Raw genomic sequence first — 16,255 nt, forward strand, 5'->3', positions numbered from 1 at the left:
TGGTGAAATGATGGCATTCACCTATGTATTTTTTGTATTCTGGCTGTGTCTCTCAGGAGAGATCTACATCCAGTTCCTGTCAGCCTGCACTTCTTTGCTTCATTCATCTTATCTAGTTTGGTGGCTGTATATGTGTGGCTCACATGTGGGGCAGGCTCTGAATGGGTGTTCCTTCTGCCTCTGTTCTAAACATTGCCTCCCTATACCCTCCCAAGGGTATTCTTGTTACCCTTTTAAAGAAGGAGTGAAGCATTCGCATTTTGGTCATCCTTCTTGAGTTTCCTGTGGTCTGTGCATCTAAGGTAATTTGAGCATTTGGGCTAATAGCCGACATCAGGCCTTTTAAACACAGTAAAACTGCTGCTCACATAAACTCAGAGAGACTGAACCTGAGTGCACAGGGCCTACACAAGTTTGCACCACATGACATGGCAGTGTTGAGAGAAATAGACAAAAGTCCCCATTTCTAAATCAGAAGCAATCTCCAATCCATAAAGACTTGTAAATGAAACACTATCCCCATTTATTGGAGCCTCCTTGTGAATAAAAATCCAACTCTCAATTGAGGGTAAGTTACTAGCCTAAGATTCCAACACAAAACAAACTGAAGGGCATTTTGGCAGGTCTGTGTCTAAGAAGCATGTAGCCGACCTTCTTATTTATTTACTTTAGTTTGCTTTTATCTTACAGGTCTTTTCTTTGTAAATTCAGCTACCAATTTTTTTGGGTTTTTTTTTTTTTTTTGGATTCTTGTGTCTTTGATTGTGCTCTGAATCTTTAAGTTGTTTGTTGTTGTTTTTACTTTTGTTTGTTTTTTCTTTTGTCTCTTTTTTCTGCTGGTTTGTTTGTCTTGTATCAACATGTGTTTTTCTTTTGATAACTTTTTGTTTACTTTTTTGATTATTTGTTTATTTCTTTGTTTGTTTTTTAAGACAAAGACTTGAAGTGACTCAGGCTGTTCTGTAACTCACCAGGTAGACCAGGTTGGAGGTCTTCCTGCTTCTTACCCACAAGTGCTGTGATTACACTTGTGTACCACCACACCGGGCTCTGTCTCAGGATTCTTTAAATGTCTGTTCCTTTTCTTACCAGAGACACAAACTGTATCTATTGAGATGGAAGTGAAGGGTTGAGATAATCTCAGAAGAATTGAGGGAGGAGATGCCATAATCACAACACATTGTATGAAACATATTTTCAGTAAAGAAAAAGCAAAGAATAGGGTCTGCTGATATGACTGAATAGTTAAGAGTACTAGCTGCTGTGGCAGACAACTCAGGTTAATTTCTCAACCTTCACATTGCAGCTCCTGTATGCTGCATCCCCAGTGATCTTAAATCCTGAACCATCTCTTCAGTATATATTAAGGAAACCTGAAGAAGGGTCACATTGGCACTTGTCTACAAATGGTAACATCAAGGTATCAGCTAGACAGGCTGAAGGCTCATACTAAATGGAGGCAGAGACAGGGTCTTCTATAGTTTGAGTATAGCCTTCGATATAATGTTAACTATTCCAGGTAGCCATCGATAGAGAATAGGTCATGGTGTTCAATACCAGAAAGGATCTCGATATCCAGATTTAAGTGAGACAGTCCAATACATAAAGCTCTGAAGTTGGGGGCACCTCTGAAGTTGCGGGACAGCCAGCAACATGGAGAAGGCACGTTAAAGTTAGGCACAGTCTTAAGGACAGGTTGTTTCAAACTTGTAGCTGGCAAGATTTTCTGTGATGTGCTGTGGACTGGAAGGCATCTGTTCTGTGTTCTGCACCGTCATTGGGATCCAGTAGGTTTGATGCTGATCCCCTGGAAGAAGTGTTACTGAAATGACCCCTTAGGTTACTCTCTAGGCATATTTGGCAGACTTTCCAGATTTCAAAAGGTTGAGGACCCACCCTAGATGTGGGCAGTGTTATGTAACAGCTTAATTTCTGGAGAAATAAAATGGAGAATCCATGCTCATCAGTTCCTTTGGACTCCAAGTCTTCAGTCTCTGGTCTGTGCCTATTGTGTGCACCTGCCAGGCAAAGAAGAAAATGATTGCTCCTGGGTTTGGCAGCAAACAGGTGTTGCTCTGAGGCTCACATATATTCTTTTCATGTTCCTACTATGGAGGTTCAGGGATAACAACAGAAAGTAATTATCTGTGTGAGGAAGATGTGAATTCCCAAAATACTAAGGGAACCATTGTGAAGCAACTGCTACAACAGCATAGGTAGGACAGGGCAGAAAGCAATCAGAATAAAACCTCTGAACACCAGACCAGCAAGGGGGCTGGAAGTTTGTTCTCCAGACACAGAAAAAGGCTTAGCAGCAGGATCTCAGCCTCAGCCAATTCCTGAGGACATTCTCAAACAAAGGCAGAACTCACTAAAACAAACAAAAACACACAAAAAACAGACCAAAAACAAAGAACAAAACCTTTCAGGCCCTCCATCCTACTACTCTGAAAAGCATGGAACAGAAGATCAAAGTCATCAGGACAGGACTTCTAGCATCTTGGTGAAACTGTGCTGGCCAACCAGCTGAATCTAGTGTGCTCCCCCCATTTGCACAGAATTTCTCAAGGACATGGGGCAAACTTCTCAGAGGGATACATTTCAAGCACAGAAAAGCTCTAGAAAAAAAGCTTGTAAGAATATAACAGAATCAGGTGTCTATTCCCTCCCATTGAGCCCAAAGTCTGGACCTGAAGAAATAAAGTTCTTTCTAACTACTGCATATTTAGACAAAGGTCTCCAAACACTGTGAGGCTTCAATTTTTTCAACTTTCCTAAAAAATGTGTCAATGTCTTTATCTCTGGCCAGCGATACTTGTGTTGTGGCCCTTTAGTTAATTAGTGTGGCACCTGTTACTTGTCAAGGTCAATGTTAGCCCCTAGGTTTCCTGATTTGCAGTAGGAGCTTGCTCCACCCAGAGCAGTCATTCATCATGAAAATCCTACACACACACACACACACACACACACACACACACACACACACACACACACACTTGCCTATATGTAATCTGAGGGAGACCAATTCTCAGTAGAGACTCTAGTTCCCAGATAACTCTAGCCATATCTGTATAAATTTGATTAAACAACAACAACAACAACAACAACAACAACATTTACAACAGGTAACAGGAAACATGTTAGCATTCAGCATATTTCCAGTGGAGACCAAAGCAAAACAGGATAATGCTCACCAGCTTATCCCAATGGACGCACATGAAATTCCACATACCCTCTTCTCAAAGCCACAGAACTGCTACCAAATAACATCTCAATTTTTATTAATTGTGCCGTTTTTTTTTATTTCTTTGTGAAGTGGAGTCATTTTAATTTAAAGACTTCTTCACTAGGTTTCTATGTGCATGTGCATTATGTGTTTTTGTGCATGTGAGAGCCGGGATGCACACAGACTTGAAAATATCGTCTTATCACCTGATGCCCAAGTACCATTTGAGATCCACCTAATTACAAGCTCTGGAACCAACTTTGGACCTCTGCAAGAGTAGCATGTGCTCTTAACCTGTGAGCAATCACTCTCACATTTGTTTACAGAATAAAAAGAATGTTTATTGTGGGCATATCTCAGATGCATTCACTGGTCCCAAGGAACAAGGCCAGGGAACTGGATATGTAGACAGGGAGACAGGTTGTGGGGGGAAGACAGAGAGAAGGAACCTGAGAGTGGCTTCTTTTGCTTGTTTGTTTATTTTCTGTTTTCTTGTGTACCTTACGATAGCATACACGTTCAGATATGCCCCATGTTAGGTGAACAATTTATCAACCTTCCCAAGGTTGTAAATTGTGGTATTCCTGGCATCAATGTGTTCGTTTTGACGTCAATCCAAAAGGTTTTTGTTGTTGAGTCCTTATATTTAGATACATTATTCAATTAATAGAATCACAATGATATTTAGAAAAGATCCTATGATTTATGCTTTCAATAAATACAGTGTACAATAAATTATAATATTGATAGTTCATTATACAGTAAGAGGTATAATGACTAGGCTGAGGGAGATTTGTTCTTTTTGTTACACATCAAGATTTAGAATAGAATTCTTTTGTAAAGTAAATGCTTTATATAGTAGAGGGACCTGAATATTTTAGGAGACCATAACATACACTTTGGGCACTACCAAGAGTTTGGGAGTCCATAGGAATAAAGCAGTAGAGACATGAAGCACAAAGGCTGGATACAGAGGTTCCCAGTAGTAACCTCATGGATGCATGACAAAAAGATCAATGATTCAAAGGCAGCCTGGAAAGCCTGTTTACTTTTCCTTCTGTTGTATTCTTCAATTTAGGAATCTCTTATGGGTCCAAGGTACCTGGTGGTCTGAATATACTGAATGTTGGTAGTTCATGATCCATTTAATCTTCCTTCATAGAAGGTGTGTCTATGTTCTTCACTTACTTTAAATGTTTTCTGCACATAGATGATCACCCACACAAGAGGGTTGTAAATGTAGTCTAGGCAAGGGAAATTGGAAAGAATTATCATAAAAAGTTTTATTTTATACGTGCCAATTTCACCTGAAACTTTGCTGGACTCAAAATACCAGTGTTTTTCCATTCCTGGATCTTTGAACTTTCCTGACCATAAACCTGGTACCAAGGTTGGTAACAATTGAAGGGGAGAGAGAGAAAGAGAGAGAGAGAGAGAGAGAGAGAGAGAGAGAGAGAGAGAGAGAGAATCCAACATCTAGTTATGTAGTTAGTCTGTGCGGGAAGAAGCCATGTATAAATGTCAAATTATGTTTCTGACTCCACAAATATCCCGTTCTCAAGTCCATCTGAATGTTCCCCATTTCAAGCTCAGTGTCCAAGGTCCAAGTCTTTGTATGTGTTTTGCTTCCAACAATATGTTTAGTGTCAGAAATCACAGGCTCTGAGTAACCTGGATGAGGGATGTGTCCCAAACCTGTTTTTTATTAAAATCCTGAAGTCATCTTTTCCAATTTATGACCAGCAATTGTAAAGACTGGAAACCTGGGTATAGACAAAGGGCTTGCCACATGTATGGCAGATTTTTATAGCAAAGGAGATGTTCTTGGACTGCCTTATTGCCTTGAGTATATCCCTGACCTCCAGACAAAGTTGTGAAAATCTTTCTTTGGAAACATTAGCCAATTCATCATAGCACTCCAGAGGGGCAGGGTATTGCTCCACATTGATCTTGCTCCACATGACTGTGTGCTGCAAAATGTCATTCAGGGTAGGCATAGAGAAGTCATTGTAGAAGTTGATCTTGGTGAGCTGAGAGCATTGTCTGAGGACAGGTAGGAGGACAATGAGCTGTGAGTTAATTATTCTACACCGCAGCAATTCCAGAGTCTCAAGAGTGTCTGCCACTTTTTCTAGCAGAGCTCCCAGAGGCATAGTTTTCAAATTATATAAGACCACTCAAATCCAGATGTTTTAGCTGAAAGAGGCTCTGACAGCAGGAGAATGAATTCAAGTCTCTCTGGGAAATTAGGTAGTCAGTGATGGAGAGGGTCTCCAAAGGCTTTCTCAGGCACCTAGGGATAGACCACAGGGTTAGTTCTAGCTAATGGTGTTGGAGAGGTTAAGCTGAATATGCACAGTGTCAGAAGGAAACAAGTGCCCAAAGGTCAGTTTAACAAAATGATCAAGAACCTCATCTATAATGCTTCCTGTTGGGAACTGCTCTGTCATGCAAACCCCACAGTTCATCTACTGACTTCACTCTCAAGCTTAAAACAAGCTCAGCCTATAAGCCCAGAATTCACAAAGACCTTCCATCCCATGAAAATCCTGATAGCATCTCCACATTTATGTGTGCTCACTGAATCTGAACTTTATCCTTCCCTCTGCAGCCATGCTTACTCTCATTTACAGACCAAGCTTTAGCCCATGTCACACGCACTCAGTGCAACTTGGGATCAAAATATTTCATCCATCAGAATGGGGAAAAGATAGAAAACTCGCCTCATAGGTATGAGCATATAGCTCATGTGCATAATGTGCTACTTATCTCCTTGACTCATCATTACACATTTTCCTTTCCTGTTCCCTTACCATTTGAATGGGTGATCATGATTTGATGAAAAATTACAACACATCCTTACTCAATCTGACCTATTCTTACCACAATTGTCTTCTTTTACACATGAGTGCTCATTGAGACACTGATTAAACTTGTAAAATGTACCTCATATATCTAGGTATACATGGAAAGAAGACATTAGTTTTTTAGTAGTGACTGCTGGCATCAGGCACCAATCATCATTAAGAGAGACATATTTGCTTTTGTAGCTGACACAGTTCTCCATTCTTGCTTGCCCTAGGACATGATTCATCTGGTCTCTCACAAAAGGGACCTGACTCATGAAGAAATGCTAGAGACAGTTAAATTTTGAGAACTGAGGAATAAACTGGTGGATATACTTGGCTTCTCTGACTCCTGTTCTGTTGATAGAAGGGAAGCTGACCTTGTGGAGGGGTGATAGGAAAACTTTGCAAAGATTTCTCTTCTGCCCAAAGTAGGGAGCAAAATGTGCCAGCTGTAATAGATTCCACTCAGTATTAATTCTAATTCTGTCATATGATGTGTGTCAATAACATTCAAGATTTCTCTGATAACATGGAGTGGGAGAGCCCAGATCATCATGTTTGTACAGCTGAAATTTATGGAGCCCTTTCACTGCTGTGCCCACTTCAAGAAGCATGCTTGTGCTTCATCGAAGCAGGTCCTGAGGCATAGGACCACTATGACCTTCAGATGCTGCCTCAGTGCATATCTGGGAAAGATCTTCACTACTTGTTTTTGTACAAAGTCACTGCTGAGCAGTCTCTGTCCTCTGCACCAACCCATATGTTCAAGAAGTCATGGAGCATTTTCTCAGATCAAGAACCTGAAGTTTTTTCCTCCTGCAGGTGTAATATTTGAATGTGATGAGACCATGAATCAGCTCTTAGTACATATATCTAAACTCAGCTCTCTTCCTTGCCAAGGAGTATATTTTTTTTAAGCACCCGATATCCAAGGTGGACTCAGGCATGCTAGAGAAGTTTTCCTAGGCTTCTGTACACTTGATTACTTTACTTTCTCTAAGGTAAACTTTATTTCTCCTTAGTCATATTACTAGTGGTTGTGGAAATGCCAGGAATAGTCTTGTGCTACTGTGAGACTACATGTATCCTAGTGTGTATTCAACTCTATTCCATATTAACTTGTCCTCAGTACAAGAAAGTATCTTTCAGGAACTCTGTAACCCTGAATGATGATTCCATCAGTACCATCTGATACACTTATGACAAACCCAATCTCTCTGATAATGTCCGTTGTGTAACCCATGTGCTTCCGTTTACAGTACTTGGATATTGCTTACCTGGGGTGAAATTTTCTGGCCAGTAGCATGTCTACTCCATATAGGACAGCCTGGAATGTTTCCAGGTTAGGTGTCTTAATCAATGCTCCCAAAGGGAGACAGGGGAAAAGCTAATGTGTCACCGTTGCCTTCACAAGCTTGGTGTGGCTGCCAGGACAGGCATCCTTGAACAGTGTTGGGAAAAGCCCAGTGGGCAGCCACTTTAGAGAGGACATGGCCAAAGCCTCATCACTCAGCAGAGTCTGCCTTGCCAGCTTCTTGAGTGTGGGTGGGTTCTGACACTCATCCTCTAGTCAGAGTCTCCTGTCGAAGGAGTCAGAAAAGAATATACTTTCAAGACAAAGTTTATAAAACTTCCTTACATCACATCAACCACTAAGCTACTGAGTTACTGCTCTGGCAATATAGAGACATCAATTGACCTCTTCATCCTAAACTGGTGGTATAAAGACAGATTTCCTCTCTGGTATTAATGGAACCTATCGATTTCTAAAATCAGTATATACTTTTTGGCTCAAACATTTTATGTGTGAACTTTTCTTAAAAAGACAAAAGGATGAAAGAAAGATAGAAAAATGGGAGTGACTCCCAGGACCCAGTGGTGATCACTCTAGCAGAAATATGCAAAAGAGATGATATAGAACCTGAAGAGAATAGCCTCAGGTGTAGGAATGGGCTGCTGTTGATGGAAGGGGCCACTCACCCATCTCCAAATTTTTGACCTAGCTTTGTTTTTTTTTTCTAAAAGAAATACAGGGGAAAAATGGAGCAGAGACTGAAGGAAAAGCCATCCTGAGACCCCCCCTATCTTGTGATTCATCCAATTTGCAGACACCAAACCCAAACACTAATGCTGATGCCAAGATCTGGCTGTCCTCTTAGAGGCTCTGTCACCACTTGCTTAAGACAATTACACATACTTTCAGCCAAATATTGGGTTGACCTTGGGAACCCCAATAGAAGAGATACTGAAAGACTGAAGGAGCTAAGGGGGATTGAAACCCCTTAGGGAAAACAACCAAAATCAACTATGTGGACTCCTCAGAGTTCCAAGGTACTAAGTCACCAACCAAAGTGTATACAAGAATGGGTCCTTGTATTAGATACGTATGTAATAAGAGTTCTGATTTATCTGGCATCACTGTGAGGAAAGGCCCTTTATCCTCTGGAGGCTTGTTGCCCTGGAGAAGTGCAGTGCTAGTGTGGTGAGGCAAGAGTCAGTGGATGAGTGGGGCAGCATGGTCTTTGAAGCAAAATGAGGGAGTATCAAACAGGGGCTTGTGGAGGGAAGACCAGGAAGTGAACAAACTTTGAAATGTAAGTAAATAAAATAATCATTAAAAAGGAAAAAGTGGAGGAGGAATGGGATGAGGAACACACAGACAGCAGACCAGAAGGGGTACAAGGATTAGACTGTAAAAATGTGATCAAGAAATATTAAATTTATTAATAAAAAAGAAAAAAGCATAAAAAAGCAAAAACTAATGAGCAAGCAAAAACAATAAAATAAAAGCAAAGAAGCAATCGAATAATAGAACAAATAAAGTCTTGTGTTGAGGATTAATTTTGAACTCCCAGTCAACAGAATGATGAAAGTGGGTTCCTACAATTTTCCTGTTTCCCATAAGCAGACCACATTTAAAAGTAAAGCTATGTGAAAAAGATGCAAAGCAAAACATAAGGTAAGACATTTGAGCAACTCAATAGTGTAATTCCAGTTATTGTGTGTTAAGGAGGATCAAATATACATGGTCTACAGGTTTTCAGTGTGAGGCAGCGTCTCACAAAAAAAAATAATAAAGATAATAATTTCAGTGGAGGGAAACATGAGGGAACATGTGTCTCAGAATGATCTGATTTCCAGCTTAACCAGAGCCGCATGGCCAGTTCTAGGAGAGTTTGAACAACATAGAGAATCCTTCTCACACATAAAATTATATGAAGCACCCCAATGAAATATACAAGCTCTCATAGAATTATATTGGAGGTGAGGCTAAAACTTCATTTAGAAAAAAATACTCAGTGTCTTCAATATTCCTCTAAAGAGACAGAAACTAATATTTCATGTCATATCCTGACACATAAATTTCTCTACATAAAACTGCATGATAGAAGGAAAAGACATTACATACAACCACTTCTGAGCACTACAAATAGGTCTGTGAGTCCCAGCTGAACCAGGAAGTTATCCAGGCTGCAGGTCTCTGAATATATTCTCTGGCTCCATGAAGCCTTTATATACTTCTCTGCCTATCTCTCCCTGTTACAGCCATGCCTCTAACCCCAACCTGGTATTGCATTCCATGGTTAAGCTCCACCCTTTGATTTCTAGTTGTTTCTTCCAACCACTTGATAGACTGAATGAGAGCTTTGTGAGGATACCTCCACACAACCCTGCCCCTCAAACATTTCACTTGTTAATTAGCAAAATATCAATTAATTTTGGATTTTCTCACCTGCTTACATATTATGTAGTTTTGAGTTTTGTATGATGGCACTGGGTCTTACTCGAAGCTAAGATTATTTTAGATATTTAAGTTCTAGCAATCCTCCTGCCTCAGTATCCTTCTTCCTGCTAAGATTACTGTTGTGAATCATACCTGGGTGAACTTTATTCATGACAAAAATCAGGCACATTTTGAATCAGCTCAGGATTTATTCTGTTGCTGGTAATAAACATGAAATGATTCACAGACATTATTGTCACTGGATTTGGGACAAACGGTTTTTAATAGTCAGGAACATGTCCTGGAGTTTAAGGAGTGAATTGGATGTTTTTTCAATAAATTGCAGTAGCACATACTCAAAACATGGAGGCAGGAGAATGACTTGGTTCCATTAATATTGTCCTAGGTTGCTGGGTTTGAACTCAGCTTTTAGAGAGCTCTGCAGGATACAGGTCATCCTCTCTCCAACACTGCATGCAGCAGACAGGATTGCCATGCCTGAACCTCACAATTCAAGAATTGGTAGCAAGAGCATCAATTCAAGGCCATGTTCAGCCATATTGTAAATAGAAGGACATCCTGGGTCTTACATTTGGTTCCATTTATAAATAAACTGGAAGAACAAATGGAAAAGAGGGTCTGATGGAGGTACTGCCATTTTTTACTAGAAAGCAGAGATTATGTCAGGTAGGATCAGGCCAGCACACTTGCTCCAGATGAAATCAGGAGTAGACCTATGCTAAGGAGTTGACTCCACAATAATGAGTACCTGTTAATTTTTTATTCTCAGCCCCTACATTGTGGCTTAAAATAATCTGCAACTCCAGTTTTTAGATATCTGAAGCTTCCTTTTAAGCTTCATGGGCACCAGGAATGCATATGGTGCACATCCACATTTCCAAGGAAATCACAGAGAACAAATCTTTAAGAGAAATATATCTGAAAGGAGAACTGATGTAAAGGCAACTCCTTTAATCCCTGCACTCTGGAGGCAATGATAGACTGTGTTCAGTGAGTTCAAGGCTACCCTTAACTAAGTAGGTGATTATTCACCAGGGAACCCTATGGAGTAAGGGTCTGTTTTAGAATGAAATCAGAGCTTGGTAGAGTGACCCATGACTTTAATCTCAGCACCCTGGAGGCAGAGTGAGGCAGAATTTTAGAGCCCTGACTGATATATAGAATGAAGTATGGGACCGGTAGCGCTGGCTCTGAAGAAATAATGTTTCATAGTTGTGAAAAACAAAGTTGTAAAGAAAGTTTTTGAGAAATACATTGACCTCAGGTTGCCTAATTTTACAACAAAGTTTTGTTTATCAGAATGTTGAGTCACGAATGACCAGACTATTCTGACCAAGTTAAGTTAGGAGAGAATGAAGATAACTGTTCTCAGAAAGAGCCCCCTACCCCTTACTGTGGTAAATCCCAAGAACAACCACAAGATGTCATCCTGACCTTGCTTGAGCACTCAGTTTCTACCCACCCCCACAAGGATTTTGTGAACTTAGCCATTTTCCAGTGATTCTCCAAGGCCAGGTGCAGGGCTGGATGAGGAAAGTCACTGACTAAGCCAAGGACAGCCCCTTGAGCAGGCAAGCCAATACCTGACAAGATCCTTTGTCCTGTGTGCCACCAATGAGAAAAAGCTAGCTAAGCCTGTTGATGATGTTTTCCCTCCCTCTGTAGAGAATAAAAGATGTGTGCTTTTGGGTCCTGGGATGCCTCTTCCTGTGTGAATGAGCAACCCAATGTACGTGGATTATTAAACCTCTTGCTATTGCATTGTTCCCTTTGTCAATTTGTGATCTGTGGGTTGTGCTCCAGGGGTAAGGCCACTACAGGGTCTTACAACAGCTCAAAAAAGGAGAAAGACTGTCTCAAAAACCAAACCAAACCAAACCACACCACACCAAACCAAACCTAACTGAATCAAACCATACCAAGAAAACAAACGAACAAAATCTAGTTTAGCTGGAAGGGCTACTACAGACCTTAAATCCCAGCAGTAAGGAGGCAGAGGTAGGTGGACCTCTGAGTTTTAGCTAGCCTAGTAACAGGGTGAGTTCTGAGACTGCCAGTTTTGTTAAACAGAAATGCTGTCCTTGAAAAATCAAAAACAAACTGAAAAAATGTTTTCTAATAAAAAATTTATGAGCTTTGTAGGCCATAAGATGGCTCAGTGGTCAATGGCATTTGCTACCAAAACTGAATTCAGCACTGGGACCCAAAGGTGTAAGGAGAGAAATCTCTTCACGTGCTAGTCCTCCCATGTCTACATGCATGCTCCTCTGCCAACACACCAACTCATTTGTCGGAGCAAGGTAAAATATGAAGACCTAGATGGAATGTAAGGCCCAGGTAACTGTTACCTGGGCATCTAGAAAACTTTCTCACATGTCTTCCTGTTACTAGGCAACTTTCTAATGCCAAAATCTATTACATATTCTGTTATGTTCTGTGCCATTAAAAAAAAGATAATGATAGAAATCAGTAGATGTGTTTTGTAGAGTGACCCACAATAAGCTAGGACGCAAACCAGCCACCCAACAGCAATTCCTGAACCTATGTATAGGATTTTATGGTATTTGCCTTTATAGGCTGCCCCTGGGATAGACCCCCAACATAAGACAGACAACTCTACTGCTACGAAATAGTATTTGGAATGAGATTCCCATTTTGAGTAGTGGCCCACTTAATTGTAAGTTCCCACACTCCCCTGCTAACTGAAATCCTACTTGGCAGAGGGAGCCATGGACGCGTGTTACTGACATCATTGTTGGCAAGTTAAGACATGAATGTTAGACAAGTCCCATTCTTATTTACAGGAATGTTAGACAAGGCAAGTTCCCTGCCACAGTTAAGTACCCCAACCAATGGGAGTAAGATACTTGTACAACAAAGATATGTGCTTGAGCAAATCCCCTAAACCAAAATGTTAATTGGTGACATAACTTGGCACAGATGTTTGTGGATTTTGGGCTTGACAACCGTGTAGCAGAATACCCTGGGTGATTTTAGCGAGTTATGGACCCTGTCCCCGTTGCTTGTTCTCCAATACTCTGGAGTGCCAGAGCTCTGACATTCAGGGTTTGTACACTTGTACAATCTCACTTTCAAGTCTGGATATTGAGATCTTCCCTTGTTCCTAACCCCAGTTCATACTATATATTGTTGGCTAGGTGAAATACTTTCGGTCTACAAATCAGGCTAGACTCAAATTAGATATGGCCTTGTTTCTGTCTCCTTGTGTATTATGAGCCTTAACCCTGCCTACCTCCCATTCTTGGTGTCAAAATCTGTAGACATTGTGCAAGCTTATCCTTTCTGGTTTTCTCCTTATGATCCATATAATAGGGGATGGAGAGATAGCTAAGCTATTATGAGCATTGGCTTAACTTCCAGAGGACTTGGGTTCATTCCCAGCACAAATACAATGGCTCACAAATGTCTGTGATTCCAATTCCAGAAGAGACCAACCAAATACCTTCACACAAACATACATGCAGGAAACACACAAATGACCATAAAATAAAAGATAATAAATCATATAAAATTCAAAAGCAGATTTACCTAATATTTAAACTATTTATTTTACTTTGCACCATGTAGTACTCTGTATGTCTTATGAACATCAGAATTTGGTTTCTTAAATTTTGTTACAGATACTACACCCTTTCTTTCTCTCCTAAAAATGAACAGGCAGCTAAAGAATACCAAAAAGGAACCAGGTGTGGTGTAACACACCTTTAATCCTTGTACTTAGGAGGAAGAGGCAGCTAAGTAGATCTCTATGAGTTGGTTCTGCCTGATCTACAAAGCAAATTCCAGGACAGCTAGAGTTATACAAAGAAATCATGTCTCAAAATAAAAGAAAAGAAGGAAACAAATGAAAATCAAACAAAGGACCATATGAAATTAAAAAAAAAAGAAACATATTGTCAAATGACAAAAGAAAGAAATAGAGGGAAAAGAGCCAATGAAAATTGAGGAATATGCATTGATGCAGCACAGGTTGACACGCACACAAGAATCCAGTAAAAACACAAAATTGTTAGCCATAACATGTGAACGAATAAACCGAAAGGGATAAGGACTCTGCAGGAAGTAGAACAGAGTGAATTAGCCAGAACCCTTGGAGATCTCAGAGACTCAATCACCAGACAAAGAACATATATGGGCTGGGCATACCCTCCCTACACAGATGTATGAGACATGCAGCTTGGTCTACAAGTGGATACCCAAATGAATGGAGTGAAGGCTACTTCAAAAGCTATTACCTGTATGTGGGATATATTCTTGTATCTGGACTGTTTTATCTGGCCTCATTGGCAGAGAATATGCCTAGTTTTTAATATAATTCAAGTAAAATGGTATGGGGATACCTATGGAGCTTCTACCCACTAGGACGAGAAGAGAAGATGTTATGGGTGAAGGAATGTGGGAGGGTGTAACCTTGAGGGGAGGAGTGACTGGGTTGTAAGATGAGTAAGTAGAAAATTACATTAAATTAAAACAAAATGCCCCCAAACAAAAGGCTTGAGGAAACATTATGAGACATAGGACCTCCAAAGAGAGTTCTGAGTTCACTTTGTGCTGGAATATACACTTGGTCATTAATCCTGCTGTATGAGTGAGATTTGTACACTCAGGGAGACTCCATTTGAAAGAACTAACTTTTCATTTGGAAATTTTATCAATACTTTCTGTGTTTGGGATGGGAGCTTGTGTCCACTTTCTTTTCTCAACAGTTAAACCCCATGTGGTATAGGTACACATGGGCTCTAAAAAAGCTACCACAATCTCTCTGAGTTCATATGTGTATTCATTCTCCTGTGTTTTAGAAGGCCTGCCTTCCTTGGTTTCTACAATCCCCTCTGGATCTAACCAACTTTGTCTGTTCTATACTACAGGATTCCCTGAGACTTGAGGGAAGGAATTGAAGGACAATTCCCCTTTAGGCTTGAATGTTCCAAGGAATTTGTCTCTGTCTCTATGTCTGTCTTTGTCTCTGTCTCTGTCTATGTCTCTGCTGTCTGTCTGTCAGTCTGTCTGTCTATCTGTGTGTGCATATGAGCACTGTGCTTATTAATTCCAGGAAAGGGCAGAGGATTCCAGAGCACTGAAGATAAAAGCCACCACCAACTCTTAACTTTCTAGTTACAAATATATCCCCTCCACACACAGAAATGCCCTCTGATGATTTCATTCTGACAGCAATCTCTTCTTTAGCACAGTTTTCTATTGAATTGTGCATGTAAAGCTGCTTTCACATTTCAGTCAAGTTTTCTGTTTTTTTCTCTGGTATTCAGGTATTCCCTATTGGTAGATATGTATTGTGCTCACTCTTTGAAAAAGGGACTTAGGTCCCCTTCCATGGCCTTTTGACATTTGCTTCTCTGTCCATTCTTCATCTCTACTGGAGCTGTCCTTTCAGGTTTGACATCAATTTTTAACAATATTATCCACCTACCATGTCTATTCATGAATAGATTCCAATTTCTCTAGAAACCTGAAAAGGGCTCAGAACTAGACATTGGTCTAGGCTTGGGAAAAGAACTTCCTCTTTGTCTTTCCTAGAAAGACATAAAAGGAACATTTATTTTCCACCCCTCCCCATAGAAAGAGGCAGGGGACAGAACAAAGAAAGACTGGATCCAGGCTATGTAACAGCAGCTGCACCTTGGAAAACTCTCCTGTACATCATATGAAACACTCCTATGTGTTTAAGCATCTCTAAGGTTTGTGTAGCTGTCCTCAAAGCATGATAACTCATGACAGTTTAGGGCAGGGTCTCATGAGAAGCTGACTTTTCTTCCATCTCCAGGAGGATTTGTTAGCAGACTCATTTAGACTTGATATCTGATGTCTAGTTCTATTTTGTTGTGTGACTGCAGGTAAATGACTGCTAAAGGTCACCACATCTGCAACTGTTCCTCATGGCATCAGTCACATCAAGCTTGTCAGTGCTTCATTGAAAAGCTTTACCAAATGAACACAATGCCCCCGTGTTCCAGGCTGGCTTAGGATCTGAGTCTAGTGCAGGGATGTAAAGAAAAAGATATTCCATATTCCCTAGAACTGATAACCCCTCTAATCAAGTGAGTTCATTGCTGCCTGAGACTCAGGTATGAGACTAATTGATGGAGAAGTAGCTGTGATGTTGCGCTTTCATTAGTGTTCCTATTGCTCCTGTGTTAAGACAGAACCATGGTACCCATGTCTTGTCCATTCATGTCTTGGATTTTTCTCTGTAGCCTGCGTCAGTCTCGGCCACTGAGAAGATGTCATAATGTTGGTCAAGCTCAGGGCCCCATGGAGTAATAGGTGGCATAGGCTGGAAATATCTGCTCTTTGGTTCTAGTGAAGCAGCTGGAGCTATCAGTTAACACCTTTCCTGTCCAAAAACCTGGAGCTTCTTCTTCCTTAAATCTCACAAGCCTAGAAAACAGTTAAGGT

General features: G+C 40.5%; 1 pseudogene; it reads right to left on the reverse strand.

Annotated features, from left to right (window-relative positions):
• Nucleotides 1-4,959: 4,959 nt before the first annotated feature.
• Oog1-ps2 (oogenesin 1, pseudogene 2) lies at nucleotides 4,960-9,989 on the reverse strand (annotated as a pseudogene).
• Nucleotides 9,990-16,255: the final 6,266 nt, after the last annotated feature.

Source organism: Rattus norvegicus, chromosome 14 (genome assembly GCF_036323735.1).
Source record: "Rattus norvegicus strain BN/NHsdMcwi chromosome 14, GRCr8, whole genome shotgun sequence".
NCBI lineage: Eukaryota > Metazoa > Chordata > Mammalia > Rodentia > Muridae > Rattus > Rattus norvegicus.